At 48.7% G+C, this 22,564-nt stretch overlaps 1 long non-coding RNA gene across 1 annotated transcript; it reads left to right on the plus strand.

Moving 5' to 3' along the window:
* Positions 1-2: 2 nt before the first annotated feature.
* LOC117867431 lies at positions 3-19,799 on the plus strand. Its single transcript, XR_004643410.1, has 3 exons — positions 3-727; positions 16,173-16,344; positions 16,877-19,799. It is a non-coding gene; the product is annotated as an uncharacterized LOC117867431 (long non-coding RNA).
* The last annotated feature ends 2,765 nt before the right edge of the window (positions 19,800-22,564 follow it).

Here is a 22,564-nt window from a genome sequence, read left to right on the forward strand (position 1 = left end):
CACACACACACTCACACACACACACCAGCTTCGCCTGGGCGGGAGTAGGGCAGGAGTTGCACAGATGAACAAGTCCTAGATGTGGCGCGGGGGGATATTACGTGTAAATGCGCCGTAGGCATCTACAAGCGGGAGTGTGCCCGTGTGTTTTTTGTGTGCACCGAGAGGGCGGTGTGCGCATACCTCTGTGCTAAGATAGTGTGGGTGCATATACGCCTGTGTGTGCTCGCAAGTTGTGTGTACAATGAGAGAGAAATCTGAAAGCCCCCAATACAATGCTGTGATCAAGTTGTATTGATTTAACGTGCCTTGCAAAGGGCGCGCTGGCTCTGTATTCTAAAGTGGCTTTTGACTAGCAGTTCAAAGCCCGGACTCTTCTTTGCAACCCCCTAATTTTATAAGAAGTAGAGGGGAGAAGGGGGAGGGGGAAGATAAACTGTATGACTCCAGCCCTACGCCAGATACTGGACACTGAATCTAGGTGGGGCCCACCACCGCGCGCGGTGCCTGCCAATCGATGCAACTGCGAAACGCTCCTGGACCGTAGCAGACCGTGAAGGGCGTCAGAGCAGGCAACGGCGAGGCACGGGGAGGCTTGAACTATTTGGGGGCGGCCGCGCGGCGCATCGCCGTTTTAAATCCCTGGCCGAGGTCACTGGCGGCGGGGTTGGCCAGGCAGCGTTCAGCGGGGGATGGAGCTCCAGAATCACACGCCAAGCGCCCCGGGGTGAGTGCTGGCCAGCCTGGACCGCGGCACCGCGTTCATTGCTTCCCCACTGCACCGGGGGGGGGGGGGGTGTTTTGCAACTCGCTGGGTTTTCTGGGGAAGTGACACTGGGGGGAAAGCGCTGCTTTGTGCCTGGGGATGCGGCTGACGAGGATCAAACTTTGAAGGGGACCCAGGCAGTTCTGGGGGAGTCAGCCAGGCGGAGGGAGGGGGGTTGCGATCTCAAGGCCCCGTCTGCTGTTTCTCCTAGCGATGTGGGTGGGGGGGATGGCAAAGCCGCCAGCAGGAGAGGTTGAGTTGATAACAGAGGGAATTTAGGGTGCTGCAGAGAGACAGCGATAGTCCCTTAAAAAAATCCCCGCATCCTGCTGACGGCTGAGTTTTACACAGGGTTTGAACTAATCTCTTGACAAGTTATTCATCAGCTTGGCGCGTTAAAAAGCCCCCCTGGTCTGCCTGCTTCAAGGTTGGTTCTTCCCTCCCCGGGAAGACTGATCCGGAGGGTTTGTTTACTGGGCGCCTGGATGCAGATAATCTTGAAGGAAAATCCTGAGTCTGTTTGCAAAGGGATTATGGCCGGGCATCCCCCCCCCCTTCCCCTTGATAGATAGTCTGCTAGGGGGTGTCACCCGGAGGGGTTAAAGGCGCAGGAGCTATTGTTTGGGGGTGGGGAGGGGGTGTGTGTGTCCTTTTTAAGAGGTCCATTTGGAGATCTGTTCTGATTAACTGGGGGCTCCGTTTGCTGAAGAGGGGCTTGGCGCCAGGCGGCTGAGACTCCACAATAAAGACCCGTCTCTTGTCACTTCATATTTACCCAAAAATCTTCAAACAGCGCCCTGCAATCCTCCCAAGGCTCCTGTCCCTGCCGCCTGATCGTCGGCCCAGACGCTTCCCTGGGAGATTGGGGAGGGGGGCGCCGGGAGATCGCCCCCCCTCCCACCCGAAGGAACTGTCCCAAGCCCCCAATAATCCCGATGGGGCGCAATGCAAACGCTGGTCCCCTCCTTCCCCCTCCAGAGAAATGCCTCTCCCCTTCCCCTCCCCTGCACGCACCAGGCTGGTGAATAGAAGCGTGTGACCCCTAGATGGCCGCCAAGGCAGCCTGTGTGTGCCCCTGCGCGGGGAGAGCCCGGAGGGGGAGCGAGATTCCGCCCAGCCCGGGGTTGTTCCCAGCTCCAGCTTTTTACGCCGTTCCTCCGCGGCGCGCAGCAAAGAGCAGGCAGGCTAGAGGGAGCTTCCTCCAGCCGCGGCCATCTGGGATGGCTGCAGACTGGAGGGGAGGGATGGGTCCGTCTCACTCGCCCTGTGCGCCGGGAAACAGATCTCGTCCTCCAGAGCAAGGGCTGGCCCTGCTGTCCTTAAGGCGCGGTGCGTGTAATGAACACCCAAGGTTCCCGGGCACCAGCCCGTCCACACGGCTATGCCTGGCTCTGCATCATCCAGACACCCTCGGCCGGCTGCAACCTCTGGCCCGCGGCGAACCTAGGCCCGGCTTGTCAGCAGTTTCGCTGACACTTGCGCTGCCCTGTCTGCCCCCCCGTGAGCCCTGTCACTTCCCTGTACGCTTGTGCACCCCCCCTTCCTTCAGGGCTGGGGGCGAATTCACTGCTGGGGTTTTGATACTGGTCTGTTCTCCCTTAGGCCAGCCAGGGGAGGACACAGGCGTGGGGCTGATGGCGAGTTGGAGCAGCAGGAACCTAAAGCCAAACAAGGGTCAGCTCCCCCTTTGCCCCCTGGTTGTTGTTACATTTTGCTGGGTTGCCGAGGGCAGCCCCTGGCGCCACAGGGGAAACCGAATCAAAGCCCAACACTTGTTCTCCAGGACACTTCACAACCTGCCATTGTCCTGCGGCAGGTTCACCTCTGGCCATTGTCGAGGGTGGTTTTATCGCTCCCTTCCTTGCTGCTTGATGGGCTAGGGAGCCCAGATTGGCGTCTTCTGGCTGGCAGCCCCTTACAAAAGCCAAACTCACCCTCCGCTGCTGGGGCCCAAACGAGCGGCAGTAGGGAGAAGGGAGTGCTCCGAGGGGTTCGGGAGGTCGTTTGAACTCACCAGAGCACGGGGCATTGTTAAAAGCTGCAGGGGAAGGTGTTAGGATGGGGGGGGGGGTCAGGATGTGTTGACATTTAGACACAATTTGGACTTTGGATTTTCGCCTCGGCGGAAATGTGCTGACGGCAGCGGCATTCGAATCCAAACCAAACGGGGCTTTTGCCGCAAAGCAAAATCGGTGCGTTTTAGTCCCGGGGAAATGCAACCAGCCCGTCACTCGACGGGCCGCTCTGGCGCTGGACGTCCTGGCGACTTTCAGATCTGGTCTGAAGGAGCAAAATGCAAACTTCAAATCTGGCGGATAATAAACGCAGCTGTTGTGAATTAATGCCGACCCCTTTAAAAAGCAGCTACCGTGCAATGAATAAATCATCTGAATCATCCTCTTACTTCATCTCTGAAAATCCTACAGAGGGTTGTTTTGGGGAGACATCAATATATATTCTTCTCTGCTGCCTGAAAGAGTTCAGGGGCGGCTGCATGCCGCAGTTAAGAGGCTACAAACACAAACGAAAAGCCAGTCGCCTCACTGAAATTCGGCGTGATAATAATATTTCGCACTGGGTGTATGGAGGACATTAACTTGAATAAATCCAGGATCCTTTTTCACGGGACACCGAGTGTCCTGGCCTTATGAATCCCAGGCTGATAAAGCTGCACACGCAACAAGTCAGTCTCAGATCGAGAAAAAAATCACAGCTCCCCCTGATATCACCCAGAACAATTTACTCCGTATTTTTAATTACCTCTAGTATGTGTGTGTGGGGGGGGGGAAGTGTTAGAAAAATCTATTTGCAACAACACTTCTACTAAGTTTTCCAGAAAGCAGGCTGCTTCGGTTCTCCACAGTCTCCTAATTCGTTTGAACAGGATAAATAATAAATAATAATAATAATAATAATTAATCTCTCCTCTTCCGCCCACTCCACCACCACCACCGTATCCAAGCCACTATGTTATATAATTACAGATTAGGAACAAGGCAAAGAAAGGGGTGGATGTATATACCTACACCGTGCCTAAACAGATTCAGATCTTGTTTGATCAAAAATACCTTTCTCCTTATCACCTAGTGAGCCGTAATTAACAATCACCGTATTCATTAAATATGTTAATACACCCGTCCTCCTTAAGACCCAGAGTTACTTACTCCCTTTTTATTCCTATAAAAATTCGATTGCATGACTGACTTTGTTAGCTGCTAAAATCCCACACACAAAAGGGGGGTTTATATTCCCTATTACCCTTCTTAGGTGGATCAAACTGCAGGGCTACCTATACAGTACAGGACAGAGCAGTAGGAATTGCTAACCTTGCTAAATGTAAACGGAGGGAGAAAAACTCTTCTGAAAATAATTTGTAAAAAAATCAGTGTGAATACAAAGACTGAGGCAATACAAATGCGTATCCCAAAGACAGTGGAACTACTGAGATGTGTGTGTGTGTGGGGGGGGGGGGGGAGGTTGTAAGGCAGTTGAGATCCCCTCTACAAAGTAATTACAAAAAATCTCCCCCCTTGTGATTGTGTGAGTTTTTTTGGCCTACTTGATTTTATAATAATGAAGGCCTTCTACTAAATGTAGAGCGGTGAGGTTGTGAAAGTGTACATGGAGGTGTCCTTTATCTTACATAGGACAACTCACGTGGAATGGGGTTAATGGAGCACTGTATGGGGGTTACATGTTTAGTATCACACTGCACGAAGTTCACCCTGAAGCAAGGGGAAAGATTTGGATTCTCTCTGCTCCACAAATACGCAAGAACATTCTTCATTTTGTCCTCTGCGTTTTGATCTAATCATTTCTCTGCCATTTCCTTCTCCTGTAACCTTCTGGGTCTAGCTCTCGTTTTAATGATGACTTATCTTATATAAATAGAGACGATTTCCTAACAATAACCCCTGTCCTCGAGGTGAAACAGTGGTGAGGGAGGGGGAATCAGGATGGGAAAGGGCCACTTACAGTTGTTTACAAGGCATGGGTTTCTTTGCCCGTCTTCTGTTTGTAGTTCCCCCTCTCCCTCTTAGCCTTGGGCTTTACCATCAGGATTGCAGATCGGGGAGCTAAAACGTGACACTTTATGAAACATGAAACAGACTCCCAGCATTAAGGGAGGCGTAGCTTAGATCACCAACCGCTGGGGGTTAATTTCAAAGAGGAGAAGCCCGGGAGGAAGAGGAGAAGGAATCGCTCATTACAATAGATTACTGCTATCAATATAAAACAATATGTTGCGCTTCCATACAGTGTGTCTGCTTGAAAACCCTCTGCCTGAGTCCCAGGGTTTAAGTCTTGCAACAGAGTCTTTTAAGGCGATTCCTCCCCGGTGCCCCCAGTTAGCCCGGACAAAGCCCTCCCCCCAAAAGTTTAAGCAAACATCTAAACTTTCAACCGAATTTCCCATTCCGTTTTCTCTCTTCCCCTCTTTCATCTTTGCCCATCTCCGCTCCTCGCCCCCTTTCTATTTTTAGCTCGTAGACGCAGGCCTTGGCGCCAGGCCGTTTAAGACCTGTCAAAGTCCTTCATATTTCCCTCATGTCACATGGACCTTTCGCTCTCTCCCCTCTTCATGCAAAGCCAGTCATTTGGATCTGGGAGTTCGTGAGCGAATGCAATTTGCTCTTCTCCACGGCTGTGTTGTCTCTGTGACCTCAGTCAGCAGGGCTGCTGGTGTCCTGTCCTGTGCACTTAGACAAATTGCGAGTGATTGATGAAAAATAACAATTCTCACAAGCAGCGATTCCCCTCTCCCTTTCCCTCCTCCCCGCTTCAGCCCGGGCTCGCTAGGCAATGAATGGACAGCTCACATGTAGCAAACCAGACACACTGAGCTCGGAGCAGAACACAAATGCACGCCACAGGTTGAAACCAACAAACAGTGGAGATAGAGGTAGGTCCTGTCACTACCTCTGTCTACACCGCTTGTTCGGTTCAACCCGTGGCGTGCATTTCATCAGCCTCTCTAAAGGAGAGCGAGGCACAGACAGCCATTTAATTATTGTTGAGAGAGAGAGACATCAGTGTTCAGGAAAGGTTTTTGAAAAGGAAAATTGGCAGCGTTGCTTTCCCCAAATAGCCCAGGAGCTCCACGGCGACAGAAATCGCGGGTAGTATCTGTTCTCCAGGACAAAGAAACCCAACGTGTAACGACCTCAACTGGAGGCATGTGATCTAAGGGGCCAAAACTTCAGACAGCCGGGGGTCCTGGCCTGAGATGTCAGCAAGAATCGATCTGAACTTTCACTAGGGGGAAATCTCCTATCCCTTACCCCAAACCAGACTCGAGGGTGGTGTCCTTCCTGTATTGGCTCAGGATGGAGAGAGCTGCCCTTTCTGCCTGAATCGCAGGATCGGGAAGAAAACAGATCAGGTGGAGACAGCTGAGGGATTGCCATGGCTAATTTGAAGATCAATCTGGGTGCCATCAGCGCCTGGGCTGAAAACCGAGCTTCTGCTGACACTTCGCCCTAAGGGAAGGGCCATGTCAATCCTCCAAAAGCAGAAGGGGGGGGGGAGGGGCGGGAAGTACAAGTTCTTCCCCGCATGGCTTGGGGCGGGAGGCGAGAAAGAGTCAGGTGGAAGGGGGCTTGAAATACACGCCTGCCCCCCCCCAACATCCCGCTCCCCAGCACCCCAGTAGCACAGGAGACGCTGCAGTGAAGTGTTGTTAGTAACACCGTGAGCAGCAGCTCCCCCGAGGGCTGAATCCGCAGCCGGGAATCCAGGGCAATCGCACGCCAGACCCTGACTGGGCCGGATCCCGAGGCAGGCGAGGCCCTTTGGCTTCAATGGGAATTGTGTCTGTCTGTCTGTAGGGAGGAGAGCCGGGTTTGGCCCCGTCACACGCCTGGCTCCAATGTTGCGAGCCAGAAGAAATGGGCAGGCGGCATGGATGTCTGGGGTACCTACATCCCGTGCACACGGGGCTCCTGGCGGGGAGGGGATACTCGGACACCTTCGCTTCACCTGTCTACGCGGCCTCTTCAGGGTCCCACCAATCCCATACCGATTAGCGGGTTTTGCTGCGGAGGTGACCGGCACAGAGCTACGGGTGGTTTTGTTTGTTTGCTTTTAAATCGGGGGCCAGGCTGTTGGGGGGGGGGGGGCTGGGGAGCCGCATCTGCTCAGGGCAAGCAAAAGCCACTTTCCGGGTCCCGCCTGCGGCGGGACCGTGAGAAAAGAGGAGCACGTGGGATTGACCCTCAGGGGCGGCCCCCAAAAGGAGCCAGGGAAGAAAATGGGAACCGTTTGGCAACGACCAACAGGTGCGCAGAGTTAACTCCCCCCCCCGCTGGGTCTAGAGCCCCCCCTTCCTAGAGACACGAACGGCCTGGAGCCAGCGTGGGGGAGACATTGTCCGCTCAGCAGCTAATGTCAGATTGTTCCGTCAAATAAACATTAAAAAATCACCGTCTGTCTCTTTGTGCGGTTTCTCCACCTCGCGCTATCTTTTCGGTTGGATTTTAATGACACCGGGCCACTTTCTAAAATAATAGGAGATATTTCATCTGGCAAACTGTCCGTGAAAAGGTACATTGGAAACACATTTGGAATGAACTATAAATTGATCCTATACTCCTATATATATATTTTCTCTCTACACACACACACACACACACACACACACTAATTAGGAGTATAATTAGTGTGTGTATGTGTGTGTTTATAGAGAAAATAGAGAAAAGTCTATTTCCTCAGTGATCATACACACACATATACAGAGGTAGATTGATATACACACACACAGGTAGAGAGATTTATATACATACACACGCATATACAGAGGTAGATTGATATATATACACACACAGAGGTAGAGAGATTTATATAGACACACGCATACCTACAGAGGGAGAGAGATCTACTTCTAGGTAGATTCGAATTTAATCTATATTAATGATACATCTCAGTTCAAGGGCTGTTTATTACCCAAGATGCCCTCCGGGAACATACACAGGGCCCAACCCCACGCCATGTATATTTTATTTTGAGGCGATAATTCCATAGAAGGAACAACAAAGGTTTCGCACTGTGGCTTCGCTTCGCAAAAAGCCAAGCCGCGAACCCGTGGCAGGTGAGGAAAGATTCACCAGCTGAGCTGCCGTGGAGAAGACACGGGTGTGCCCCAAGAGAGCGACCAGCTTAGAAAATTCATTTCTCTGCAACCTCGGTCGGGGCGAGTGACACGAAATGGGTCACTTGATTCAATGTTGTCCTAGAGCCCAACCGCTTAGACTAGAGATTCTTGGGAATTAATGCGGTGTGCCCCCCTGGGATCCAGCTAGCAAAGCTGCCATGCGCCTCATGCAACACCGGCCGTGCAATGGACCACCCTTGTCCCAGCCCCTTCCCCTGCCCGTGGCACATTCTCTGCCACGGGGCAGGACATTATTGGGTGCAAACGCCTCCTTCTCAGGGAAGCGCTGCGGTGGTTTGCCCTGCCTGGAGACAGGACAGGTCTGAGCAGAATTCCCCTCGCCCTCCTGCTGCAGAGATTCACGCAGCCCCTTGCTAACTCAGGCGGGCGAGAACTTTTATTATTCATTATGAAACATGTCTAATATTTTATTCATCGCCTTTGTCTCTGTCTCTCTCTGAACACCGTACGGTTGCTTTTCAACAATCGGATTAATAACCTGAGATGCAGCAGCCTCCCTCGTTTCTGCCTAGCAGATGGGTTTGCCACTTGATTTGTCACTTCTTTGCAACATATGTTATTTTATACTCGCACACGCCGCGGAAAGCACTCCCGTTATTTGCCAGGAGTCAGGCAATCCGCTCCAGGCAGGAGAAAAGTCTAGTTCCTCAAGGATCACTCCCCAGAATGGCCAGGGTTGGTTGTAAAGTTGATTGTCTCTACAACACGCCTTTTAGCTTGGCCATGGCCAGGATTTGACCGCGCACAAGTTGTTACCCTCCTACCCCACCGGGGATAGCCCCTGGGCCCAGGGTGTTCTGAAAGTCAGTGTCTAGCCCACAGCAATCAAAGAAAGGGGCCGGGGGGAGCAGAGATACAGCGGCATCTGAAAGAAGGGAAGGCAAAAGGGTAGGAAAAACCAGCCCAGAAGATGCTGTCAAGGCAAACTTAATGGGGACCAGAGAAGTTGGGACAGAGTGGCCTATACATTTTTGTTTTTTTTTTTCCTCCCTCAAGAGGTGACAACAGCGGTTGTAACTCGGATCAGATTTAGATCCAGGGAAGAATGAGTGTGGAAAGTATCCATGAGAAACACCCTTTGCCATATATCCATATTTACACACAAACACTATATCCATAGCTACACACACACACACACACACACACACTATATCCATATTTACACACACACACACACGCTTTACAGTCAGTCTACAAAATCCCAGACCCTGGGGTTCACCCTCACCCTTATTCTTCTCTCTTGACGTGTTCCAAGAACTGCCCCCTTCCCACTGGGCCGCCTCCCTTCTCTGCAGCGCTTGGCCTGGCAAACGCCCTCCCCTCCCATCCCTGCCGAGGCGACGGAGTTGGAAATCCAATTACCACCCTTACATTCCAGTTTCACTCCGGCCCCCCGAGCGCTCTCGGTCTCCTGCCCCGGCCGCTTCTCCTGCCGCCTGTCAGGCGGGGGCTCTGGGCCTCGGACCGGCAGGGACACGGCTTCATGTGCCACCCTCCAGCAATCAAGGCAAGATCCTGGAAGGGCGATTCCTCATCCCTAAGGGGCGGGTATTTAAACAGCAGCACCGGCTATTTGCTTCCGACCAGAAGCCCACCCCCCCCCCCCTGAGTTTGCAGGTGGACTGGAAGAGATTCATGCTCTCAGCAGCTTCCAGGGTCCTTTCTGCAGCCCCAGCACTGAACAGTCTGGGTTGAAAGGGTGCTGCCGGTTAGAAGCACGCACATACTATAGTGAACTATGCACTTTTGACACGTACGTATCCCCCCTCCTTTGCTTACAGCCATGAACCTATATTCTTTATTTTCCCTTTAGAGTTTAACTCTCTATTTTATGTCAGTTACACCCTAAGAGACATCCAGAAACACCGCTGTTTGACACACATTTTACGAGATACGAATCCATATGCTTTTATAAACGTATCCACGCCCAGTTAGCAGCCGGAGATTTCACACTGACCTACCTCGAGATCTATTTTAGGGCCACATGGAAAATTGACCCGTCCACCTTTTCTTAGCATCTTTTCGGGAAAAACTGCGAGGAATCCCTTTAAAACGCCTCACGTTTTTAATCCGGCGTCTCTAGCCCCTTTGCCGACTTCCACGACCATTTTCCCACCAAGCTTTTCAGACTGTTTAGATTTCTCTCCGCCTTTAAAGAAAATATTTCCAGTAATCCAGATTTCTGGAAAATAACAACACGCGGGGAGACAGAGACGCAAACTCCACTGAACTTTATTTACCCAGAGTGGAGCGACGTATAAACACAGTTTCCAGACTGTTTGTCAGGAAAAGTTGCATGTAAACCTATTCCTTTAGAGCTTATCCCCCGGGGAAAGAAAACTTCGGAACCTCACATGTACGGTGCGGTAGTGTTGGCATTGTCAGCCCGCATTTCGGGCACTACGATGCGAGATTTATACATCCCGTCTGGCTTACCTTAGACTTGAAGTAACAATGACTACTGACATGCTCATATGTTAGGGCTCTAAATCCTGCCAGGAGAGACGCGAGAGCCTACACAAGGGCAGGAGAAGAGAGGGACACAGAGCCAGCAGCACCATACAAGTCTAAAGGCGCAATCAGAGATGGGCACCAATGCTTGACCCTCTGGAGGGAAGTTCTCTGCCATTCCTGGAGGGGAAAAATGTCCCCAGGAAACACTTGGTTAGTAACAAGGCTACGTTAGGGTGTTATAAGGCGGTGAGGGCGGGAGTCAAAGGGAAAGACACCCCCCCACCATCTCCCCCAATCACACGGTGTGTACAAAACTCAGATCAGCCTTTACAACAGCCACGCACATTCTCTGGATTCTTTCCGGCCTGAAGCGCGCGTGTGAGGCGGTGTGTATCCAGATCTAGCCATGTAGACAGACTGGATGTAATGGTCAGAGGAGATATTTTTTTTCCACCCTGTACAAAGCCCTCCCCCCTTTTACCTCCACTATTTTCTAACGCTTTGATCATTGAGCTCTGACCTTGTTCTCAACAGTCCAGCAGGTTGATTGATTTTCAATTACAAAAGTCTTCACTGAGTTGGGACGAAATTAACCCTTTTTAGTGTGTGTCTCCTCCCCTCCCCCATGGGACTCCAGCTTTGAGACTTCATTAACCCTTGCCGTGCTCACACTTCAGAAACTAGAATGACGTATAAAAGCCAACTCGATCTATTCCCCACTGGCTGTCAAAAACCCGGCCCTCAGCCACACACCCCGATCTGGCTCCTGTTCCGTTTCCTTAAAAGGACAGACACGAATTTCCAATGGCAGCTTTTTCGAAATGCTCCCAAGGCTCGGGGCTGGGGGACCAGCCCTGCGTGAAACAGGAGCTGGTATTTAAAAATCGTTTCAATCCCAGTGTTTAAAAATTCCATTTGAAAAAGTATGTCAGATCCCAGGACACGGGGATGTGCAGCATAATCAGACAAGGGATAATGGCATTACCCTTCACTTCATTATTCTAATGGGATCTGGGCAAAACTCAGGCAGTAACCTCGCCCTAAACCATACACGTGTGAACCTATCCACATATACCCTATGCCCATAGCTCATTAAAATCTAGGTGTATACAGTGTCGTTTGTACACACCGATATCTGTGTGTAGTCTGTATATTTTGTGGAGACACCAGACCTGCACAGAAACAGCCCGGTTTAAAACATTCAGTTTCACCCTCTTTTCTTCCATTGACACCAGCTCCTCTCAATGTATTTACACCCAGACATAAACACGATGTTGCTGACGCTAACGATTACCACGATTTTGTTGGAGTCAGGGGGGGAAAAACAAGTGGAGTCATTTGGGGAGTCTGATGGAGTGCTTTGGATAAATGTTTAGACATCGGTTCCTTAGCAACGGCACCGGTTTGCGACACACATCCATCACACACACACACACACACATCCAAACATGCAACTTACTTGTGCGTGTAAGTTACAATAAACAGAAAACGCCCACTGGCTTCCAACAAAATAGTAGTGATAAAAGAACCATCGGCTCCAAATTATTGTATACGTAAGAACAGCCAAATCGTACATTTCACCCTTTAGCCAGTCTTTTCTGCCTGTGCACCCCTCTACACACATACACAGGGACGGCGCCAGGTAGACCACTATGTTTATGTAGAGTTATCATACAGAGAGCTGGATCGATGTGTATTCATCAATAGAGCAACATACATAAACGAAGCTATTCTATCTAGTAGATACAGCTCTTGAGATCTAGGTAGACCTGGATACATAGACTTTTCTCGACAGTGTGTCTTGTCTGGGGCTAATAACCCTTTGATTGTTAGCATTCCTTTCTTTTGGAGAAGTTAAAGAAGTAAACTACAGATTATCTCAAGAATTGTTCACGTGAACCGCTGAGTTTGGAGTAGGGAAAAAGCCCTCTCGGGGGAAAAGAGGACACGGGACAATCTCCCCAGTTGCTCTTGGGAATTGATCTACAATCTAGTGCCAGAATCACTAAAGCCAGAGCTTGTATTTGTTGCTAGTCCATCGTTTAAATAAAAGAGATTAACAAACGACGCGATTTGCTAAAACCGTGCTGTTGGGCGCTCTCCCCTCCCCTCCTTTTCGGGATTAAAAGTGAGGATTTGAGACTGTAAAACAGTCTGACCTGGATCGTTACAATAACAGCAGGGGACCCCCCCCCCACACACAATCATGTCAGCCCGATAGCTCGCTAGAATGAATGGGAAGTATCAGGAGAGGAGACTTAACAAGCGGTGAAGTTTCTGAAAGCATCTTTTGGATGTGATCAAATTCATGAATGACCGGGGAAGGGAGTGGGGGCGTGTTTTGAGCGAAATGAAACGAGAAACAAAAAACAACCATTCCCAGCATTTTTTGCAATACACAAATGCGATCGCTGGCCAGGAAGCAGCCGCTGGATGCCCGGCTGCCCGAGATCAATTCTCTTTATTATTCATGTGTAAAAGACCCCCTGAAAATTGGTGCCTACAGATACAGACCCCACACACTCGGCCCTTTAAACACACCTGTCTTCTGAAGCCAAGCCCAAACCCCAGCAGAGTTCATGGTGCAAAGACCCTGGGGCTCACCTCCCACAAAGGACACAGCTCACACAGATACCTATGTGCCGGGTGGGTCTCTCATTCCGCGGCCGGGGATCTACAAAGCCAGCGAGTGCGGCCTCTCTCCCTGCTCCTCCTAATTAGGAAAATCGGAACCTGGTGCATCTGAACTCTCCCCTTTTTCTAATTCGGAGGGTGGGCAGAAGCGGTTCCAGATGGGCAGGCTGCTCCCACGGAGAATAAAGAAGCAGGTAAACTAGATTCCGGGGTGATCGCTGCCTCCCAGGGTCACTTTAGTCACCGTCTTTCCCTTTTTCTGGGATATGCCCGCTCCCCTTTTCCTTTTCTCCAACAGAATGAAAGAAGCCGTGTAAACCAAAAAGCACCACAGTGCCCCCGCGGAGGATACAATCCACAGGTGATTGAAACAGTGGATAGGGAAAATATGGAGCCCACAGGAAAACTCGTAGCGAGCTATTTGTGTGTGTTTGTTTGACCAGTCTGGGAGAGGGGGCTACAGGAATAGAGCTGGGAGTTGTACCGTGTATAGAGCGGACTACTCGATGCAGAAACAGGGCACCGAGAAGCCACCTACATCTGCCGGATTTAGCCCACCTCGCAGAGAGGAATCCGGCAAGCTTTGTGCAAGGGACTTCTCAGGAGCCCGGGACAGGGCTGGAGAGGTTGCAAACTAAAAAAAAAAAAAAAAAACTCAGACAGTGTGGGGGAAATGGCCGGTTGAAATGTATGCTTCGGCGGAGAAGTACCAGCGAGTTACTTTTGCCCTTGTTGATTTCAGAGTTTAAATCCGCTTCTAGCGGAGACGGAAGGCGAGCACCTGAGTGTAAGGGGGATAGATCCGAAATTCGGATTCCCGGGGCTGAGCAATGAATTCGGTTCAGTTCTGAAGCTCACCAGTTCGGTAACGATTTCGTTAGGCGAGTCTCTCAGTGGATCTCCTCGTTCTGTGAATTGATCGGGAACATTTGACATGCCAGTTGCGTTGCTTTGTTGTCAGAGGTCAGAGAAAGCACCCTGGTCCCTGACCGGCTAAGCGCATAAAATTCGCTTTCAATTTGATTTCCACCAATAATCGTGTCAGCAAACTAGATCCTGGGAATGCGGGGGAGAGGGGTGCGCAGACCCTGCCGCGCTGAAATCATTTTCCAAACGGGCACACATCCGATTTTGTGGCCCAACTTTAATAATGGTTAATACGGGAATTTGAAAAGTGCCAGGAAAATACCGGGCAACTTTCTCTGTGCCCGTTGCCGGATTTTTAGATTGGGTTTCACTCCAGCCCCTTTTGCATTCGCTTCCCACAAACATTTCCTCGCACGGGTGTGTTTGCCCCACGCATCCAATCCGGGAACAGAAGTCACCCATCTGGCACCTCTGGCCAAGCGAAGCCGCGCAGATCGCACGCGTCGGTATCAAACGCTCGCGAAGCGCCCGTGATCAAGCCATGTAACAATCCGAATTTCAAACCACAAATCCATGTGAGGAAATAATGACCCGCTCTTTAGAGACAGTGTGAGCAGAACAAGAGGCTTAATTCATGGGATCGATTATTCGGTGTGAATTATCTGAGCTCAAGGAAATTAACCCCCCTTTCTACAAACCAGGTTTCACGGCTAGCCGCGCTTCCAAGGCAAAGAGAGGGCGCAAGTCAAACTTGGCGGGTCTAAAAGCAAAGGCGAGACGAGACACTCGCTCCGGATCATGGCGCTGCAGTGTGAACACAGGGCGACACCGCTGTCAGCAATGCGCTGGCTGGTGCAGAGTGTGCAGGGGATGGAGACTCTGAGGCGAATCCAATACCAGTGGGTAGGTCTGAGACTACAGGAGTGCCCTCCACGTGCCCATCCCTTGCCCCAAGTCCAGCTCACCGACAAACCCTGGCTCCAGAATGCAAATGGCTAATACTGCTGCAAGCACAGCTAGACAAGGGGGTGCAAGTGCTCCCTGGCCTCCTGCAGGGGTCTGTTCCATGAACCCCCATACCAAGGAGTGTGTTTAAAAAGCTACTCAGGCTGCAAGGGGAGTCAGGGTTTGCCAGCTGTCCTGCCCTACCACTCCCAAGATCAAGGTTTCCTTTCCTTCCTCCTTTAGGATCAGACTTCCGCCTCCCTGATCCGCGGGGTGAGGGTAACAGAGGGAGCAAGGCAGTGCTTAATTGGTACCAGGGCTTGCATTTTTATGCCCACTTCTTGCAAATGCCAGTGCTTCCCTGGTCTGGCATTTCATCATGAGGTTTTGCAAACCCCAAACGCCACCAGTCTAGAGCTGGGATAAGGCCCCCTTCCATCTCCCTGTAGTGGCTGTTGTTTGTGTTTAAATGCCTACAAACTCCCACTGAGATTAGGGCCCATTGTAATAGGGACTGTCCAAAGGCCTGCTGAGAGACACACCCTTCTCTGAACAGTTTACAGGCTAAACAGAGGAAGGATGAGGCCAGGGGAACACAGAGAGGTGAAGTGGCTTGACCAAGATCAGAAACTTGGTCAGTGGCCAAGTCAGCAACTAGAACCCAGATCTCCTGACTCCCAGTCCAGTGCACTAGTCATTGGCTCACTCCCTGCCTCGCTTAGCTGTTAACAAACATTGTTTATCTGGAAGAAATGAAACCTGAATTTGAACCATCCCTGATCTGGATTTTGCACACAGCAAACCGCGTGTCAGATCGCTGGACAAACAGAAATAAAGACAGTCCCTGCCTGAAAGAGCTTACATTCTAACCGCCATCCAGAGAGATGGGAAGATATAGAGGAAGTGTCTTATCATTTATAGAATAGTTCATTTTATGTCTTTTGTTAGCTAGCGATTTACATCTTAAAAGCCCCTCTGCCTGGGGGGGAATTTTCACTATACAACTGCTACAGAGCATTATTACTGCTGCTGGCTGTTTTCTACCAGTGGCGTTTTCAAAAGCACCTCCATGAGTTAGGTGCACTTCCCATTACCTGTCCCAAGTGGTTTGAGCATTGGCCTGCTAAACCCAGGGTTGTGAGTTCAATCCTTGAGGGGGCCATTTAGGGATTGGCATTGCTTTGAGCAGCGGGTTGGACTAGATGACCCCCTGAGGTCCCTTCCAACCCTGATCGTCTATGATTCTATTAGTCACACGAGAGTATGGAAAGCAAGATAAAGGTGAGTGAACTAGGTACATTGTGTTTCACTGTTTTCTTCCTGTTTTTTTCTCAGCTTCCTTGTATGTACATGGATCTTCCAGAGAACAATATTGGCATTAACATTCCCGCTGCACTAAGGAGAACTTCACTCCAAGTATCTCACCTCTGAATGTTTTGTCCTTCTGTGTTGAGCAGCGTGGCAAGGTAGCGCTCAGGGTTCATTTCCTTTGGACATCAAAATCCAGGTAATGCCATACCATGCACTACGCACAAATCAAGGGCTTGCCTTCCCGCTAGGTTGCTAATCTCTTGGGCACATGGGACTTTAAAACCTGTCTCAAGGAAAGAAAAGCTGAAAGGGAAGAAAAGCCAGTGAGCACAATGGCAAAGCGGCCAGTCAGTTCATAACCCTCCACGCTGCTTTCTCTGCACACACTCAGCGCCAGACAAAGATCAACTCATCTCCACAGAGAAAATACAGCCACACACTGTAAAAGGCCCAGTATCTGCCATTGATTCTGACATGGACTCGGGTCTCACTGGGGTTAAGGGAACCCTCTAAACATGGCACGTAGTAATAGCCCCAGTTTTATAACCAACAATAATTGGCCTCCCTATTATTCTCTTCCTCTGTGTTGAAAACAAACCCGGCCCTTGCTGTAGTTGGCCTCTCTAGTTACCAGTATCTGTCTCATATGCTTCAAATCTCACCTTCGGACACTACCTAGTCAGGAAATCCCTCCTCCATTTGTCTGAGCACTGTCTTGTCTTACACAGGACCTGATACTGCAAGGATCCCCGATGCCTCTTGAGATGAAGGGATTGCTTGATGAAAGGGCTGAGAAAAGGCCACAGTAACATGACTTTCCTGTTGAGATGCTCTCAGCAGTTCCTCGGGGCTCCTCACATGTGAACGCATGCAGAGTCACTTGGCCTCAGCAGCCGTATGACACAGCAAGAAATAATCTGCCCAGCTCCGGGGTCAAAGACATTTCTATCCCACGAGGCACTAAGGACAATAGGGTTTATTTTCCCCTTTGACACATCTTGGAAGCAATGTACATCCCATCTGCTCTGGGCTGGAAGAATTGCTTCACACCAGCAGGTTCAAGCTTCTTTGTTAGCTACTGTGGACATCTTTCTAAAAGCTTTGCTCTTGTCCAGCCACACGTTCCTGGGTGGAATTTTATGGCCTGAATTACGCAGGTCCGATTCGATGATGCTAATGGTCCCTCCTGGACATACCTGGAGGGATAATGTAATAAATACTGGCTCATGTTGGCTAACCTCCCCTAAATCGCCACGCGCACACACTAAGGTGTAGGCAGTGCAACCTAGTGGTCAGAGCAGGAGACTGGCCTAGTGGTCAGAGTTGAGTCAGTGGGCAGAGCCAGGCAAGCCAATGGTTGGAGCTAGATGTCAGAACAGAACCAAACGGGATAGCCTGAGCTGTGGTCAGGAGGCAAGCCAGTGGTCAGAACCAGGAGGCAGGCAGGGACTAGGCAGGAGCAGAGCAGGCAAAGGGGGGAGGATGGACTAGACAGGAAGCAGGTCTGGTGCAGCTGCAGGCATGGGACACGTTGAGCAGCCACTGTGTTGTTGTTGCTACAGTGTTTATATGGTGATCTGTTGGCTCTTTTGACCAACCAGGAAGCACAGTCACTTAGTGCAGGTTTATTGGGCCCAGCCCAGCTGAGTTCCTGGCACACATGTTGCAAAAGTGACAACATCATGTGTTCACCTGCTACGATGTCACCAACGCTCGTGGTTTTAACACGCGTGTCACAATGGTTCGTCTTTGTCTTGAAGCTCCAGCTTCTGGAATCCTGGGGTTAAACGTTCATTAAAAAAATCAAAGCACATTTCTAGCTCTCGGGTTTGTGCAGAACAGTTTGAAAATATGAACCAACTGCATCTAAAAGGCTTGCAATCTAGCAGGAAAATAAAAAGAACCCGTTGTTTTTTTAAAAAAATGCATGAATTTTATGCCATTCTCATGATTTTAAGGCGGGTGACTTATGAGGTGTGTATATTTGGGGTTGGCACTATTGGCCCAGCCCGACACAAAGCTCACTTGAACACTATAATGCTAGGAGTAGGAATAATTGAAGGAGCAGTTGCATGCCCCAGGCAATTGTATATGTGGGGAAATGACTTTCCCCCTTCATTGGTTAAGCTGCTGGGCTTTCAGCATAAGGGAGTTCCATGTAAACCAAAGTTCAGGGGTGGTTTGTTTAGAAAGGTGAGGGACGTGAAGGAGCAGAAAAGGCTCAGTTTCATCATGGTCCGGTCCCTTCCATGATTGCGCCATGGAATACCCACAGAGGCGTTTCCTCCACAACTTGGGGAGGAAGCAGGATCAGGGGAACCTGTTTTCTGCTATGCATTGCAGGTGCTGCAGTCACCCGTCAGAATCTGGCTCAGAACCTTCAGACTGCAGCTAAGTCTTGCCAAAGTCATTTCCCAGATTGTCTGAAAGTTAATGCGCTCACTTACTTTTTTTTTTCTTTTTAGCATATTGGCTTAATCCGTCAAATATCAAATATCATGGGAAATACCGAGATTAATGTAATGTAACTATTGGCCTTTATACGTCCAGGATCTTTTCCTGGGGTTATTAATGACTTTGCGAGGGGAATTCAGGGACACAGGCCTTCTCTTTTAAAACGTCTAAGTGGAATTTTCAGAGAAAAGAGAAGCAGGTATTTTAATGATTTTGTACAATGCCTGGATCAAAATTGAAAATACCATTGTCTCATTTGCACAAGGTGTTCTGGTTATTTTATGACACAATGAGGAAGTAGACACAAGCCAGCATTTTTCACAGGTTACCCATGAGGAGATGGAGGAGAGAGATTAAGTGACTTGCCCCAGGGCAGAGATCTAGGAGCCAGGAGTTCCTGGCATCCAGACCTATGTTCAGCCCTCCCATCACTCTAGCATTCTACATCTGTTTTAAAATTGGTTATAGATGCATGCCAAGCAGTGAATCAGCTACCATAATGGGGATGGTGTGCTGTTGGCAAATTGTTTTCATTACATTTCTAGCAATAGAAACTACCTGCAGGAAAGCACTTAGATACTATACAAAGAAAAAAATATTGTGGTTTGAGCCATTACCAGTTCATGTTTTACGAGCGCTAATTTAAAAAAAATAATTTCTTCTCCTGTTTATAGATTGGGTTTTAATGTGATGCTACTTAGTTTTTTTTGTTAAATTGCATTAATTAGAAATTAATTTCAAATTATTGTTAAACCATATAACTAGCCTGTGGCTCGTCTTAGTATTTGTACTTAGGAACATTAAAAACAACTTTGTTTTCATGAAATGCCTCAGGAAATTCAAAATCTCCTCGTTGATTTATGTGGGCCTTTATTAGTTATTATTACATGGCACTGGCAGCCAGGGGCCCTAGTTAAGGATCACCCCATTGTGCCAGGTGCTGTACAGACATATAGGAAGAAGATTGCCCCCAATCTAGGTTATGAGAAAGTGTAACAGGTGGGTGAGAAAAACAAATGAGGGAGAGGGGCAGGGAGCACAAGGTACCAGTAAAGTAAATTATGTTGCATCGTCATTCTGATATGCATCGTTTATACCATGAGCAATAATAATCATGCACACGCAATAGCCAGATTCGCTGATCTTTTACGCAAAACTAAACTGGAGCTGGAGCTAGGCAACATTTTTAATGCTTTTTTTTTTTTTTTTTTTTGACAAAAAACGTAATTGCAGAGTTGGGTTAACGGAATCCATTTGTGAACTTAGGTCGATGTTGGCCAAGTGTTTCATTTGAAAAAAAAAAAAAAATTGGTACTGGTTCATTTGGGCATTTCCAAAATGAAATGTTGCAACTTTTCATTTCAGAAAGATGTATTATGTTGAAATTTCTCTCAATTTGATTTAAAAAACGATTAAAAACATTGTAAGACCTTCAAAATTGAAACAAAATGTTTTGTTCAACCCAAAACTAAATTTTTTCAACTTTTTCATTTTGTTGAAATTATTTTATTTCAGCTCGACCTGAAACAATTAAAAAAATATTATTTTTTGGTTTGACCACTGACCCCCCCAAACCCCTGGTCATTCGCACGGCTCTATTAGTAGCAATAATAGCCCAGGTATCCAGGCTGACTGATGGGTCAGAACCTTTGGAAGATAAATGCAGCGGAGATAGTTACGTTTGTTTCCTTTGATGAGAACAAATGGTTATTTGCGGACATTGTTCAGTGGCCTTATCCATTTCCCAAGCTTTCTTTCCATGGTTAATATAACTCCACTCTTTACTATTTGAGGCCCATTGCTTGGCTGTGATTGCTGTTACTTCACTGATTACAAGGGCATGGGCTGTCACTTCTAAGCTATTCTGTGCTTGCAGGATTCAGATAACCCAGGCTCCAGAAGGCTCTCCATGGAGCAAGGTTTATCACTCAGACAAAATTTTCACAGTATGTATCCCCTGTGATGAAAGCTTTACGTTGGCTGCCGTTAAACAGCTGATCCATTACAAGACAGCAGGGTATTTTTTGGTATGACCGACTGTCTTTCTGATGGGCCAAAGGCAGTCCTGGTCAAAGGGACACAACGCTCATTAACTTCAATGGGTGTTTTAGCCACTTAGGCCGAGATTGGATTTGTTCCCTGGTGCCTTGCCATACCCTGATGACATGTAGCTCTATCTCAAGATTAGAGGTGGCCTTAGGACTTGTATCTGCTATATTGTCTGACTATGGAAGCCTTTTTTTCACATAAAGAGCTGGATTCTGCAAGGTACCGAGTGCCTCCTATGAAGTGTTGAGCATTCACAGCTTCCAGTGACTTCGGAGACGCTCGGCACCCTGGGTCTAAGGTTTGCCATGGAACGTTGCAGAGCAGGCTTTATACTACGCATGGCTTCCAGCAAAAGTGAGGCCTTCAGCTGCCAGAAGTGGGATGGAAGAAAGGAATTCAGGTCATGAGTTCCCTTCCCATCCAGCCCCATTGCCAGGAGATTTACCACCTTTCATCCCACTGCAATAACTTCACCTGCTCTTCCAGGAGGACGACGAGACTGGTCTGACAAATGAGTTATAAGTCTGCACAAGCACCTAGGCAATCACCTGTATTGCTTGTGCTGGAAAGTCCACTGATTATTAAATACACTGGGCCAGATCTTCAGCTGCTGGACCATGCTCCATTGACTTGGAGGATCTGGTCCTCCACTTGCTTGCCTTAGCTCTTGGCTGATTAGAGCAGAAGTTCTTCCTGTGCTGTCCACATCCCTCCTCTCTTTCTCCCTCCAATCTGCAGGGAGGTTTTAGTGTCTTGGTGCAATATGGATTTGACTTTGCTTAGGCTGGACTGTTATCCTCATGTGTTACATGGTTATTAATTAGCAAATGCCCTGGAAAAATTAACCCCAGCCCAACCCTGGTAGGGGGCTACAGTGCACTTCTTGGTGGACATGTGTTCGCATCACAAAATCAACTATTACAAATGGTTTTAGCTGGCACCTGTGTTCGCATTCTCAGCAGAGGAGCTAGGGATTAAATATGCCTTCCAGATTACACTCCCTAGAGGTGGTCTCTCCAGGACAGGGCTGAGATACATTGTTAAGGAACCAGAGATCAGGGAACTTGCATCAGTTCTTGCTGTGTTGCACTTGTTCTGTGGAGAGAGGACTTGAGTCTCTTGAGCTGTGGAGTGTATGACTGAATCCAGATAGATCCGCCCCTAAGCCTTGATCCAAAGCCCATTGAAGGACCCCCATTGATTTCAATGAGATTTAGATCCAGCAAGATAAATATTAACTAAATAAGAAACAGTCATAATCTGCTGCTTAGGAACTCTGCCATGTCTGACAATAAGTTTTATAAGACAAAAAGAAAAGAAAATAATTCATTTCCACTTTCTGCTGGTCCTTGTTTAAATCTCGCCCTGTTTCTCACACAGATACCAGAACAAACCACAATTTTCAATGTATCAGGGTTATCTACGGGCCCTACTTTTTCTACAGGGAACATCATCAAAGTGAAAATTATCTGCCCAGGAACCTACAGAGAGGTGCACCCAGGACTTAACATAACATTAAATCCAGGGGATTTTTGGTTGGTTGGTTTTGTCACAAACACAGTCATTGTGATTTATGCAGTTTGATGCCTCTAACACTCTAAGCAGAAAAATAACCTGGGATTTTTAATGATGCATTAAATGTCAGTGAAAGTAACTGATCAATGATGAACAGAGACTGATATGTAAGCTCAGGTCCCAAATTGCAATGGCAACACGCTACATTTTCTTACCAAATGCTATCAAGACAGACAATAAAACAAAACAATCCTCCAGTGCCCTGTACCACGCTCAGTAATTAGTGATTGACTGGTCTAGGTCTTATATAATAGGCCTGGGAGTGAGGGCTGCTGGGTTCTAATCCTGATTCTGCTACTGACTTCCAGTGTGACTTTGGGCAAGTCACAACATTACTA

This window comes from Trachemys scripta, chromosome 18 (genome assembly GCF_013100865.1).
Source record: "Trachemys scripta elegans isolate TJP31775 chromosome 18, CAS_Tse_1.0, whole genome shotgun sequence".
Classification (NCBI taxonomy): domain Eukaryota; kingdom Metazoa; phylum Chordata; order Testudines; family Emydidae; genus Trachemys; species Trachemys scripta.